We start from the raw sequence: 13,344 nt of genomic DNA on the forward strand, positions 1-13,344 counted from the left end.
TTGTAATATAGATCTTGCATTTGAAGGTGCATTAGTTACAATTTCCGAAGATTGGGTCTTAAATTGTTAAGTAGGTGGGAGATTGAGGTTTAAATGATTCTTACCCCCATTCCAACCCATGTTATTGAAGCCCCACCACCCCATTCCATGCATGTTTTCAACATCTTCTCATGGTCCCAAGCCATGTTCTCGACGTTCCATCTGATTCTCACCTATGTTCTCAAAGCTCCACCCTAATTCCCACCTATGTTCTCAAAGCTCCATCCTAATTCCCACCTATGTTCTCAAAGATCCACCCTGATGCCCACCTATGTTTTCAAAGCTCTAACCTAATTCCCACCTATGTTCTCAAAGCTCCACCCTAATTCCCACCTATGTTCTCAAAGCTCCACCCTAATTCCCATCTATGTTCTCAAAGCTCCACCCTAATTCCCACCTATGTTCTCAAACCACCCTGATGCCCACCTATGTTCTCAAAGCATCACCCTGATGCCCACCTATATTCTCAAAGCTCCACCCTGATTCCCACCTATGTTCTCAAAGCTTCACCCTAATTCCCACCTATGTTCTTAAAGCTCCACCCTAATTCCCACCCATGTTTTCAAAGCTCCACCCTAATTCGCACCTATGTTCTCATAGCTCCACTCTAATTCCCACCTATGTTTTCAAAGCTCCACCCTGATTCCCAGCTATGTACTCAAAGCTCCACCCTAATTCCCACCTGTTCTGAAAGTCTACCCTAATTCCCACCCATGTTTTTAAAGCTCCACAGTAATTCCCACCTAGGTATGTTCTCAAAGCTCCATCCCCTGATCCCAACCATGTTCTTGAAGCTATGATGAGCTCAAGGTTTAAAGTTGTTATGGCCAAAACTTGGCTCTGCTTGTTAGCAGTGTTTGAGGTGACAAGCATCATGGAGATGATCGTGGTAAAGCCTGGGGACATTTGAGGAGATGGGAAAGTCAGAGAACTGTAACTGTCTCCACTATCAGGAGGTAGTTGAATGGCATTACAGCATAAATTTTGGATGTAATTGAGACTTGTCTGTTCATTATAAAGTTTAATATCCAAAGTTGATAGGCACAGGCTCCTCGTGACCCGAGAAGTTCGGATAAGCGGTAGAAAATGAGTGAGAGAGAGAGTGTTCAGGATGGATTTTTTCTTTAATCTTCAGACATCTGTGTTTGGTTTTTTTATACAGAGGCTTATGGACGACACTGGGGAGCTTTATTCTCAGTGTCGTGCTCACTGCTGAAAGTGAAGGCAGTGTCATTAATATTAATATCCTCCTGATGAAAACTATGCTAACTTTTGCGTTATAGTAAACACTTTAACGTTGCAATCCCTAATTTACAGCTTCTTAATCCCACCCACGTCCAATTAAAATCTTCGGATTATGTACACTTAATGAATGCTTAGGATAAAACCCTACCCAACATCACCTACAGCCTCTGTATATCCTCCTAATTATTTGAATCGAACTCAAAGTTAATGCAAATGCCATAGTGCTTTAAATCGCTGACTTTTATTTTATCTAACTTTAATCTGTTTGTTTGGTTGTCCTCTGTTTGACAAGATTAAATGATATACACTGGTAAAAGTGATGTTTTATTAAGTTGAGAAGACTTTGGCAGTATAAGACAAGCCATCTGCTCTCACTTTCAAAGCATGTTAGATTCTATGCCATATGTCTGCCTCTCTGTTCTTTTATTAAGTGTCTGACTGAACTTTTATGGATGAATTTGTTATTGGCCACAGTTTAAAGAAGCCGTTCAGCTTGTGGTGTTCTCTTTGTTGGCTGAATACTTGCTGTAGCTGTCTACTCTACAGCACTCCTCCTGCCTTAACAGGCTGGAATGGTTGTCATCTCATGTCTTAGTTGCCAGATAATGTGTCCAGATCTTATGCATTTTGCAGGTGAGGCAGATACATCCCAAAATCTCATTGTCAGAATCCACAGCAGGGTTTAGAGACTAAATGCTAAAGGTTACCACATGCAAATCCATCATCCAAGGTCTTACGCAGGCTAACTAGGTCAAAACCATAAACTAGTACATTGGAACCTAAAACAAAGGAAAGCAGCTCACAAATGCAGTGCAAAGCAGGATTTTGCAAGGACAAGCTTATAACACTAGCTAGACAAACTAGACACGTACAAGCTATAATCAGGAGCATATTAACAGCTGTTACCAACCAGACTCTCCCTCACAAGCCTTACTTCACGTATCCCACAGCTGACTGTTATAAATTTCTAACACTGGAGACTCCTTCCAAAAATATAAATAAACACGTCCTCACAGAAATCTGTATAAACAATTACATGTGGTCATGTGAAGCATCCATTATTCAAACAAAGCCTCCATGTTAGTTGGTACTTTATAACAATAACAGTAGAACAAGCGTGTGTTTATATAAAGCTGTGATTCGCCTCGCAGTTAAATCTGCTGTCAAAGCTGATGTTATAAAAACTACACCTTCTGACCAATCGCAGTACGATGTAATTACATTTATTACCTAAAGTGCTTCACGATGTCCTGTACCATAAGCCTTAAGCTGAACAGTTGAAGGTTAAGTGCTTTGCTTAAGGGCCTGACAGAACATGGCAGTTCTCTGCTCCTATTTTAAACATAGCTGGCGATGAACCAATGTCAGAGCATGTTTTCTACATGCTGCTTCTATGACTTGCGTTCATTTGTTTATGATACATCTAAGGAGTATCCACTGTTTGAGATGGATCATTTGTAACCAAAAGGTTAGCACTACTGACTGCATGAATAGCCAAGAAAATAATTCTAATATGTTCCCTGATTTCTAGACCTATTGATGTTCAGTGTAAGAATAATAAAAAAAACAACACACATGCTGGTCAGGTTCAACTTTACTGTGAAGTTCTTGTGTGTGATGCACAGATAGGATCGGTGTTATCACTTTGTGTGCTTTATATACCTCTCAGTTTATCAGCTTCAAACGTGGCCTTATTCTTTCATGTGTGTGTTGAAAAGGCTTAAAATACAGCTGATGTGTACAAAGGTAGTAGTGATTTATTTTTCCCTCTTTCTTTACCTGCTCCTGAAAAGTTTTGTTTTATTTATAGATTTCACTTCAGACTTCAGGCAACAATTCATGTTATTAAAGGAACATTCACTGGCATAACAGAACATGTTTTGGGCTCACATGTTCCTTCTGCAGAGAACATCTCTGCAAATCAGTACATAGTTACATCACCTTCATCCTATGATGATACATTTCTATTCTGATGGGAGTGGTCTCTTCCAGGTGACTCCGCCCCATTCCACGGCATATGGAGTCTCAACGAACGTTAATCTTATGCAGTGTTACATTTTTTTAGTCACATTTGATCACTAATGGGAGATTTGACAGTGTTGTGTTAGACAGTGTTCTTCACCACCATCATTAAAACACCAACTCGGTACATGAAGTTTTTGACACGTCCCAACCAAGGATTCTATAATCCTGGCTGTAAACCATGGCATGCATAAGCAGCATCATACTTATATTGATTCAGAAGAAAAAGTGACTTTTAAAACCTCTGTCAGTGAACATTATACATAATCAAACAGAATCATCAACACTTTCTCAATACTCATAAGTACATACATTTCCTGCTAGCTCCTTTGTAGTCACTGAGTAATATGCTGTGATACCAGTAACTACATAATAATCTCAATAATGTATTCTGTATCAGTTTCAGGGGGATATTTACGTTCTTTTGTATTTTATGCACACTATAGACACTATGTGGACACCTGACCATCACAGTCTTCTTCAAACTGTTGATGCAAAGCTGGAAACACACAATTGTACAGGATGTCTTTGTATGCTGTATCTTTAAGATTTCCCTTAAGCAACTAAGGGCCTTTTTACACCTGGTCACGTCATGTGTTTTCTCTGATTCGATAGCTATCTGATTTGTTAAAACTGTTCCATTTACATTATGCCACATAAATGCGTCTTGGCGAATCGGATATCAATCCAGTCTTTCTACTCCCGCCCAAAATGCAAATATATTTTCTGCAATATTTCTTTTTCAATTCAATTCAATTCAAGTTTATTTGTATAGCGCTTTTTACAATGGGCTTTGTCTCAAAGCCGCTTTACAGAACATAAACATAGAACAGAAGGTAAACATAAAGAGAAATATAGAGAAATAATATAGTAAAAATTCAAGATATACAGTATATAGTTCAGTGTGTATGTATGTATGCATATGTATTTATCACCAATGAGCAAGTCTGAGGTGTATATTTCTTCAAATATACTTTTGTTTCTATATGTTTTACAAAGCTTTTGTTGGATGCTTTCATCGCTCCAAAGAGCAGTAAATGCCTGTGTTTCGCGAGTGCTCCAACCCTGGGTGTCGTCCATGTTATTTGTTGTATGAGTCACTTGTGAGTGACGTACTTCCGTTTGGGAGGAGTTTAGCGCTGACGTATGTGGCTTGAACAACCACATTCATTTACACCTGTCCAGTTTCATCTGAAATGCGTCCCAGACCTCCTCCTGAAAGTGGTTTGTATGATCGGATTTATATCGAAAACATTTTGGAGGGCATTTAGACCTGGACATTTTAAAATCGGATAGCTATCCCATCACAGCAAACGCATGAAGTGACCAGGTGTAAAATGCCCCTAAGAGACCCAGACCTGTTCCTGTAGCAGGGTCTCTTTAGAGGTGTACTAACATACCATTTACTAGAGTAGTATACAGTATGTTTTGAAATACATCCCAATTTAGATCCTATAACTATGTAGCTGTATGTTATTGTCATCTCAGATTTACAAGAACTCACTTGCGTTAAAGATTAAAGCGACTGTCGGTTACTGAATCAGGAAAATAGCATCTTGTGGAAGCAAGTGAAAATGTATCCAGTAATTCCTATTACAAGTTTAAAGCAAACTAAATGCAAGATTATTAAAATCTCTTTCTAGACATTTATCTAATTTCAGGTATTTTCCAATTTTTACTACTTATTTCTAAAAACCATCTGACAGTAGAAAACGTATATATTTAGGATATTGTCAATTGCTAAGACGAAGTGAAACCATCTCTCTTTTGTTTGCTCAAATTGTTTGCTGAATTGTGATAGAATTAGTTGTGAATTGTTTTTGAATAATTCTGGGTGGGTCTCTATATAAACACTGGTCATGTGCTAGCTAGATAACTTTAGCTAATGCAAAGACAAGGCTTTGTTGCCTTTGTTTTGAAACCCTGTTAAGTCATGCCAGAAATTTTGGGAACTTTTTGCTTCATTCGGGCATGAGTCGTAACTGATCTGCCAAGTGAATATGAGGAGTACTGTATGTGAGACCAGCAGCTTTGCATGTGAATTACTATTACTTGATAATAGTATGATTTAGAATGTTTTTGATATGACTCAATTATTTTGAACTAAAATGAATAAAGTGTTCCAGCGGTTCTCCACAGCTTACCTGCACAATGTGTCTTATACTGATCTCATTTCATTTCATGGTGACCTTCTCTGATGATTTTAACTTTCAGTAAACCCTAAAAAATAACAAGTTAAAAATATTTTGATTTGCAGTAACAGTTAAAAAAAAAAGGGTCGGTAGGTAGGTCTATATTTTTTTTTCAAGTTTCAATGTAAAAAAAAAAAAAAGAAAAATTTTGGTGATGGTGATTACGTTGGTATGACTTTAAACAAATTAGAATATCGTGACATCACTGACTGGGTCTTCAACCCATGCCTTCGGGCGCATCATTGCAAACCTTATTTTGATGCTGGGCACAGTTTTTCCAGAACTTCGTGCCAAGTTAAAGCGGTGTCGAGTTTTGTTTTTATGAATTTTTTAGATGTATTATGGCGCCCGAACCCGTTAATATTATTTTATTGATTTTGTATTGGTTGTTTGAAGAGTAAAAAAAATGGTCGGTGTTAATGCAAATTTACAACCGGCAAGTCGGTCGGACTTAAAGCAAAAAATAAAATAAAAATTGAGTCGGTCCTAAATTGACATTGTCGGTCGGCTTACGGCAAACAAGAATATTTTTAAGGATGGCCTAACTGTCATTTAATCATCTCTTATGTTTAGGGATGAATGTAACAAAGATTGCACTAAATTGTGTTAGTGGTGAATTGTTCTGCTTCTACAATCAAAATCAACCATGTACATGTATAATTAGACTTCATGTCTGTCTGTTTGTCTGTCTGCTAATTAAAATCAAGACCGTTTTCTACTAGAAGAAGAGAAAGAAAGAAAGAAACACTTATTCTCATTAGCAGACCTCCGAGTCACATTATCTTCTCCAGCTCACACTTTGCTGAAGGTTTCACAAGTCTCTTTAGCTCAGAGCAGCAGCATGAATCATGTCCCCTAGTCCAGTGGATGAAGGTGGCAGAACTGAGCTGCAGAAATCTCCCCACTTACATAATAATACATTCCTAAATGCTTTTTGGGCTCTCAGTAATTCAAAATGAGCTCCACTTTGAATACAAGGCAAATGAATTATGTTCATTGTGGCTCGACCTAGTTTATGGGGTTTTCGTCTATTTTGGTTTAGAGGGAAATTTTGCCCAGTGTCTCTTTTTCCTTAAAGTTGCCTGTTAGAGAGGCTTTTCCACTGGGCGAACTTGCTGCAGTTTGAATCACAATGTATTTCAGGCTTAATTGATTCTATTGAACCCTGGTGCATTTGTGTTCATCTTACGTCATCACAAACACATGTGGAGAACACAAAACTCATTTTTTGTTTGTTTTTTATCATTTTGGTCCTATTAGGGGTATATGTGGGTTGTGGAAACTAACAATGTCATCATCAGCTATAATACAGGTTACAGGTTACTTTACTTTGTGAACAAGTGCACACCCGAGTACAAATTGTGTTCACATTCACAGGACTCACGGCAAGTTCCAACCGGACTCGCACAACCTCCTCAGGTTCGATATCATGGTGCACCTCTCGGTCCACAGAACAACTTTACCAGTTTATCATGCAAACGGTGCTCGGTTTCAGACTAAATCGTCAGACCTCCTTAAGTCCATTTGCCAAGTCTGAATCAAAAATCAAAGCTGAAAACAAACAAAACGTTTTATTTATTGGTCAGAAATGGGAAAAGGTAATTTTGGCAAGTGCGTGAAGAAATCACAAAACTCACCCAAGCACGGAGAAGTTTATTTAAATTTTTTGTTTGTCTGTCCAAAAATGCAGAACACATGGCATTTCTGGATAGCTATAGTTCTGTCCTTTGGCTCAGTCTAGCAGCTCACATCGACAAGGAACTGCAGCCCGCAACCCAAAATACATAGCAGGTTTGGTTCACGTTCTGCATTTGTTTTATTCAGAGATGAATCACTTTCACACTGCTGCCGAATTGTGCTAGAATTTGCCTGGAAGCAACTCGAGACCACATCACTCAGACCTTCTCTGACCCTATACTGGTTGTTTAGGTGCACATGCGAGTGCGGTTGTGCCTAAACACATAGCACTATAGAGGATTCATCAATTCAAGCACACTAAACATTACACATGTGTAACCACCCTTAGTTTCTAACTTCTGCATGGCACCGTCACAATCCACAAATGTATGGCTTTAGAGCCGAGCCCATTCTTGCTGTCTAATTGCATGTGTTATTTCGCTTAAAGTGAAACCTGATCTGCTTGGGAGTGACAGTGAGAGTATTCATTATTCATTGGCTTCTACACTGGGGACAGATCAGTATGCCAGACCCATCAAAATGCAGAGCTGCAATGCCACACGAGCAAACTAAATGCTGCTGAAGGACAGAAAGGCTGTAGGAATCTGGCCACATTTAACTCTGAAGGTTTGTATCACTGATGAAAAGTTGCATGAGGAGAATGTGTGAACTTTAAAGTGCAGGCCTGTGAGGGAGCAACACTTTGCTGGACTTTCCTAACAAAATGGCTGCCACTATGAGTTCTTAAAAGACGACATTTTTACACTTTTTTTTTTATTTTATTTAAATGCTAGTGATGTGAAGAGACTACTGTCACAGACTCACTGGCAATTAATAGAAATGACAAACAAATAACGACTGAAACAGCATGAGACCTTGCACTTAGTGGTGTAGATTACTGCACACAGTTGGCTAAGAAGCACCATCAGTGACGATTACAAACAAAGTCAGCTAATAACATGGTATTAGGTACTCTTAACTAAGTAGGGCAGCTGTTAGGGCAGTTGTTTTCTGCTAATACGTTTTTTTACTGAGGGACAGGACATAATTCTTCCTCCATTGTTGTCATGACTTAGACTATTCCCTGTCAGAGCGCCATGTGCTTTAGTTTGTTTTGTGTTTTCACGTGTGTTTGTCCTGCCCCATGCTTAGCCCGTTCCTGCCTCTGCACACCTGATCCTTATTTGTCACTAATTACCTTCCTTATTATAGCCGTTGTCTCGCGTGTGTTTGTTACCTGGTGTTCTCCGTTTTATGTTTTGGTTCTCGGTTTCCTCGCATCTTGTTTTGTAGTTTTCCCTTAGTGTTTTCTTGCGTCTGTCTGTTTGCAATTTTATTAATAAAATCCCTGCATTTGGGTCTGGTTCCTGTTCCCACGGAGGCACCCACACCTGACAATCATATTTTAAGCAGTTGGATGTCTTTACTCCTAAAAATGTTTTTAAAAAGCTGTCATCACTATTTAAAGTCAAGTTAAGAATCTTGTCATTTCAACCATAAACAGCTATTACATGTATCGCTGTTCTTCGGGAAATCGGAATATCGTGCTCCACAAAAAACACAACTACAAAAGACAACACAAAACTTAGTACACTTCACAGTGCTACATAAAGTGCAAATGTGTGCAAACTGTGTAAAAGTGTACAGCACAATAATTGTAATGAAGCCATACAGTAGTACAACGCTGTGGATTGAAACGAGACTGTTCATACATAAAATATTAAAACAACGGTGCCTTTTACACAAGTTGGAAAAAGTGTGTATTGTTTAAGGTTATTAATCTCAAGATTGCTAGAGAGCCATTGTAAAACCCTTATGCAAAACCGTTTTCTCACCCAAGCCTAGCTCTGCTCATATTAGGTCTCAGTACTCAGTACTCACTTCACATAAAACCAACTGCCAGATGAATGAATGGAAATGTAATAATGGCCCCCTAATATTTTCACAAGAAGATTTCCTGTGGAGATTAATAACCGTGATAAACCGAATCTCGCAGTTCTCCCTGAGCAAATGGCTATTAATTGTTTTGTAGCGCTACCACTGAGAAAATATTTAACACACACATGTAGGCTGTTGCCAAATATAAGTTGTAATTTAGACATCTGCAAGTCATCTCGTCTCTCCAGTTCTCTCTGGAAAAAAATCTTTATTAACGAGGTAGATTTCCATAGCAGATACCTATTAAAAAGTTTTTTAAAGGTATCAGTTTAATAGGCGATTAATAATAAGTATACTAACTTTTACATGACAAAAACCTTGTATCCCCAACATCTGAATCCCCAACATCTTATTTTGTTCCTGCTCGCAAGGGAAAAGCACCTCATTAAAAGTGCTGTTTGTTCCTTTTCCATCTGTTTGAAACTTTCTTTTACTTAATTATGCTTTTTTACAGCTCATTCTTGCATAGTCTTTGGTATTCTTGGCTTCATCTTTGCGATTCCAGATAAACAATACGCCTGCCGTAGTCTAAATTTGGACGTGATACAGCACATGTCACTTGCACTGACTTCAAGCCTTTACCAGTGATTCCTGTCTGAAGAACTATGAGTAAACAAGACCAGCAGCCTATGAGGATAAGAACAGTTCTTTTAGCACATAATCAAAGAGGGTGAAAGCAGAGCAACATGAGCCGAGGCCTGGGCGGATGAGATAACACTGTGCTCATGCTGATGTCTGAGCTATTACACAGGCTATTTTAAAGCACCGTGCTCAGACAAATAAGAGAAATCCATACGCTGATTTATCAGTCATTGGCTTTGTGTCAAACTTGCTACTAGTTCTGACATCAACTACATCAGTATTACTTCATTATAATAGAAGAAAACCTTTTTTTTGTTCACAACTGGTTTACAAATCCTACGTAACACAAATGGTTACAATAAGTAAAATGCATTCATATGAACTTTATAGCATCTCATACCTTCCTTCAGTAACTGTGCTCATCCCAGCTCTTTTATTCACATTATACTGTATACCGTTGTAGAAGGATAATAATTTACCCGGTGTCATAGAAGAGGACGGGTTCCCTTTTAGAGTCTGGTTTCTCGCAAGGTTCCTTCCTCATGTCGTCTCAGGGAGTTTTTCTAAAAGTCTCGAAGACTCCTAGCAAACTCCTAGCTAAAGTTCACACATATAGGGATTTTATTGCTGTGACTATAGGAGCTGTGCTATGAAAGACTACTACTGGGTGCCATAGTAATAACTTTTAATAGTGGGTGTTGTAAGTAGCAACATAGTAATTGACAACAAATTAATTTTCTTGTTACTAAAATAAAACATGTTGTCAGGAGATATGGCTTTTGTGTATAAAGTTCTCCATTGTATATGTGCATAATATTATTTGAGATGAAGGAGAAGCAAAGTGTCTTCTCTTAGTCACGGATCACTTTCGCTCTACACTTTACTCCCGTTTGTAGACTCACCAAGTAGGCTCCAGATTTGCAAAAGAGTTCAGCTTTTCTCAACTTTATCGCTTTGCCAGACACACCCACATTTAGACGCTGTAGTCTAGTCATGTCACCGGAAGTCGACAGTTCTAATAAGTCCCCAGTCACTTTGAAAGTGAGTCAGCTGCAGGATGTGACCTGAACATGGCATGTATTTTGGGGTGCAGCTGACAGTGTATTGTCGATATCAGCTTATAAACCGACCCTCAAGGCACAACGGCAAAACCCCAAAAAAAAGCACTGAGCTGAAGCGCTAACAAAATGTGAGGTGTTCAAGATTATTTGGAACAACAAACCCAAAAAGAAAATAAAGGTAAAATAAACAACACGAGAACAGACATCCTAACTCATTCTGAAACTGAGGTAATATGAGTTAACTGAGGTAATATGAGTTAACTGAGGTAATATGGCTGCAAAGATGTAATAAACAAGAAGGGATTTAAAATAAACAATACACAAATTGTTACTTTCTACACAACTATTATTTAGATCAGATTTACATTATTTATTAAGTATCTTTGTATTCCTGAGTTCACTGTGCTTGTGATTTCTAAGCTTACTAACAGTCCGTATACCTTTTTCCATTGCAAACTTTCTGCCCAACGAGTAAAAGCTGATTTTTCTGAGTATTCAGCTCTACACGCTTCTCACACTTCTTGCCTTTTCTTTTTGTTAATTTAATGATGTGCAATGCAACTGGAACAAATAGCAGACAAAACTTATCACATTCCTTCTTTTCAGACTCAGCAGACGGACTAATAGGTCCGAAAGCATTCGAGTCGAGTACTTGCCCCAAATCCAGGAGAAACAGACATGACTCGCAAAAGAAAATGCACTTAACCCTTCAGTGCCCAGGCAGCTATAAAGGACAAAATGATTTATTATAAAGTATTTACAGAGACAAGCTTTGTGAAGTCTGACATCAATACTGACAAATGTTTCATTCCCCAGCAGAATGGACATCGACTTATCAGACATTTTCAATCAGTATAAACAAGTGAATTATTTTCTCGCCGCAAGTCTGGTATAAAAATAATCAGGACACTGGCAGCTTTCAGTGTGAGACAATTTTACCTCTGTTCGGATAATCTTACACAGAATTTCAACATAACACATATTTTAGATGCTTATGAACAAGCACTTGGGGCATCTCAGAGAGCAGAAATGGGTTTGATATCACTGTTTACTTTGAAGATACATTTGTGTGGAAAATTACATCAGTATCACTTTATAATATTAGAAGAAAGACTTTTTTGTTCACAACTGGTTTACAAATCCGATGTAACACAAATCCTACATAACACCTGCTCTGTTACAATAAATGTTTACAGTATGTAAAGTGCATTCATATGAACTTTATAGCATCTCATACCTTCCTTCAGTAAATAATACCACATTGATATTGTAGAGTTGTTCTTAAGAACTGCTGCTGTAATCATTAAGACTGCCCTGTGCTCTTATTCACATTATACTGTATACCGTTGTAGAAGAGTAACAATTTACCCGGTGTCATATAGAAGAGGACGGGTTCCCTTTTGGAGTCTGGTTCCTCACAAGGTTCCTTTCTCATGTCGTCTCTTTATAGAGACTATAAATCTCTTGAGTCTTGTCTACCTTCATGTGAGTCATTAACCTTCGCCGTAGAATGTAAGTTGATGAGGATTGAATGTTGAACATGAGAACAACAAAACAGGAACAAATTCTATTTTATGACCCTTGTCGAAAAAGAGTTAAAGCTTATATACAAAGAATTGTGAAGTACAAATCCAGGACAGAGCTTTCATATACAAAAGTGGATGTCGGCTATTAAACAGGACTGACGTTATAGACTCAAACACAATCTTTCTTTTATGTTCAATTAATGTGGTGAGGTCATTCCTGATCTTCAGTCTTCAGACATCAGGTCTGGGAAATCCTACACATGTAGAGAGAGCGAGAGAAATGCCATAACCAGGAAATAGACAGATATTTTACAACTCAGGTTATCACTACTTCACTTGTTAGTATCTCCGATTTAAAAAGACAAGCTTTATTTTCATAACAGTATAAGTTTACTCGATGAAGAGTTGCGACCGGGGGGTTGTGGCCTGTAGTGTGGCATGGTCTTCAGGGCCTCTCCAGTTACAGTCACAGCTTTCCACCATTTGAAGAAAACAGAGGGATATGGCCAAACACACAGAACTTGAGCGTCCTCCAGTGAATTACTCAATACATCACTTATGGTGTGGAGTCCTGCTGTTTAGATTATCCCAACCTGCTCTCTCTCTCTCTCTCTCTCTCTCTCTCTCTCTCTCTCTCACTCCCTCTCTCTCTCTCTCTCTCTCTCTCTCTCTCTCTCTCTCTCTCTCTCTCTCTCTCTCTCTCTCTTTTGCTCTCTCTCTCTCACTCATTCACCCTCTGTTGCTCTTTCTAACCATCTCTCTCTCTCTCATTCACTCTATGCTGCTCTTTTTCACCATCTCTCTCTCTCTCTCTCTATGCATGCGCAGTGGAATAGTGAGGGTGGCGTGTTGAGAGCGTGATTGTTAATTTTTTTGCCATTTAATGCAGTTTGTTTCGTTTAATATCTCGGATTAATTAATTTTGTTGTGTGAGCATGTATGTGTGTGAGCAAGTAACTGTGTGTGTGAGCAGCGTGGTGGAGGAGCATGGCGGCTCCGAGCACGAAAGTTTGGATCGCCGGCACGGTGTGAGGGTGGGGTGTGCAGCGAGCTTAGATGAGT

The 13,344-nt window shown here is 38.7% G+C and overlaps 1 protein-coding gene across 4 annotated transcripts in view; it reads left to right on the top strand.

Moving 5' to 3' along the window:
- Window positions 1-13,344, top strand: part of si:ch211-1e14.1 (UPF0606 protein KIAA1549) — a 45,451-nt gene that overhangs the window by 1,319 nt on the left and 30,788 nt on the right. The gene's annotated exons all lie outside the window — the stretch shown is intronic.

The sequence above is a fragment of the Tachysurus fulvidraco genome, chromosome 13, assembly GCF_022655615.1.
Source record: "Tachysurus fulvidraco isolate hzauxx_2018 chromosome 13, HZAU_PFXX_2.0, whole genome shotgun sequence".
In the NCBI taxonomy this organism is placed as follows: domain Eukaryota; kingdom Metazoa; phylum Chordata; class Actinopteri; order Siluriformes; family Bagridae; genus Tachysurus; species Tachysurus fulvidraco.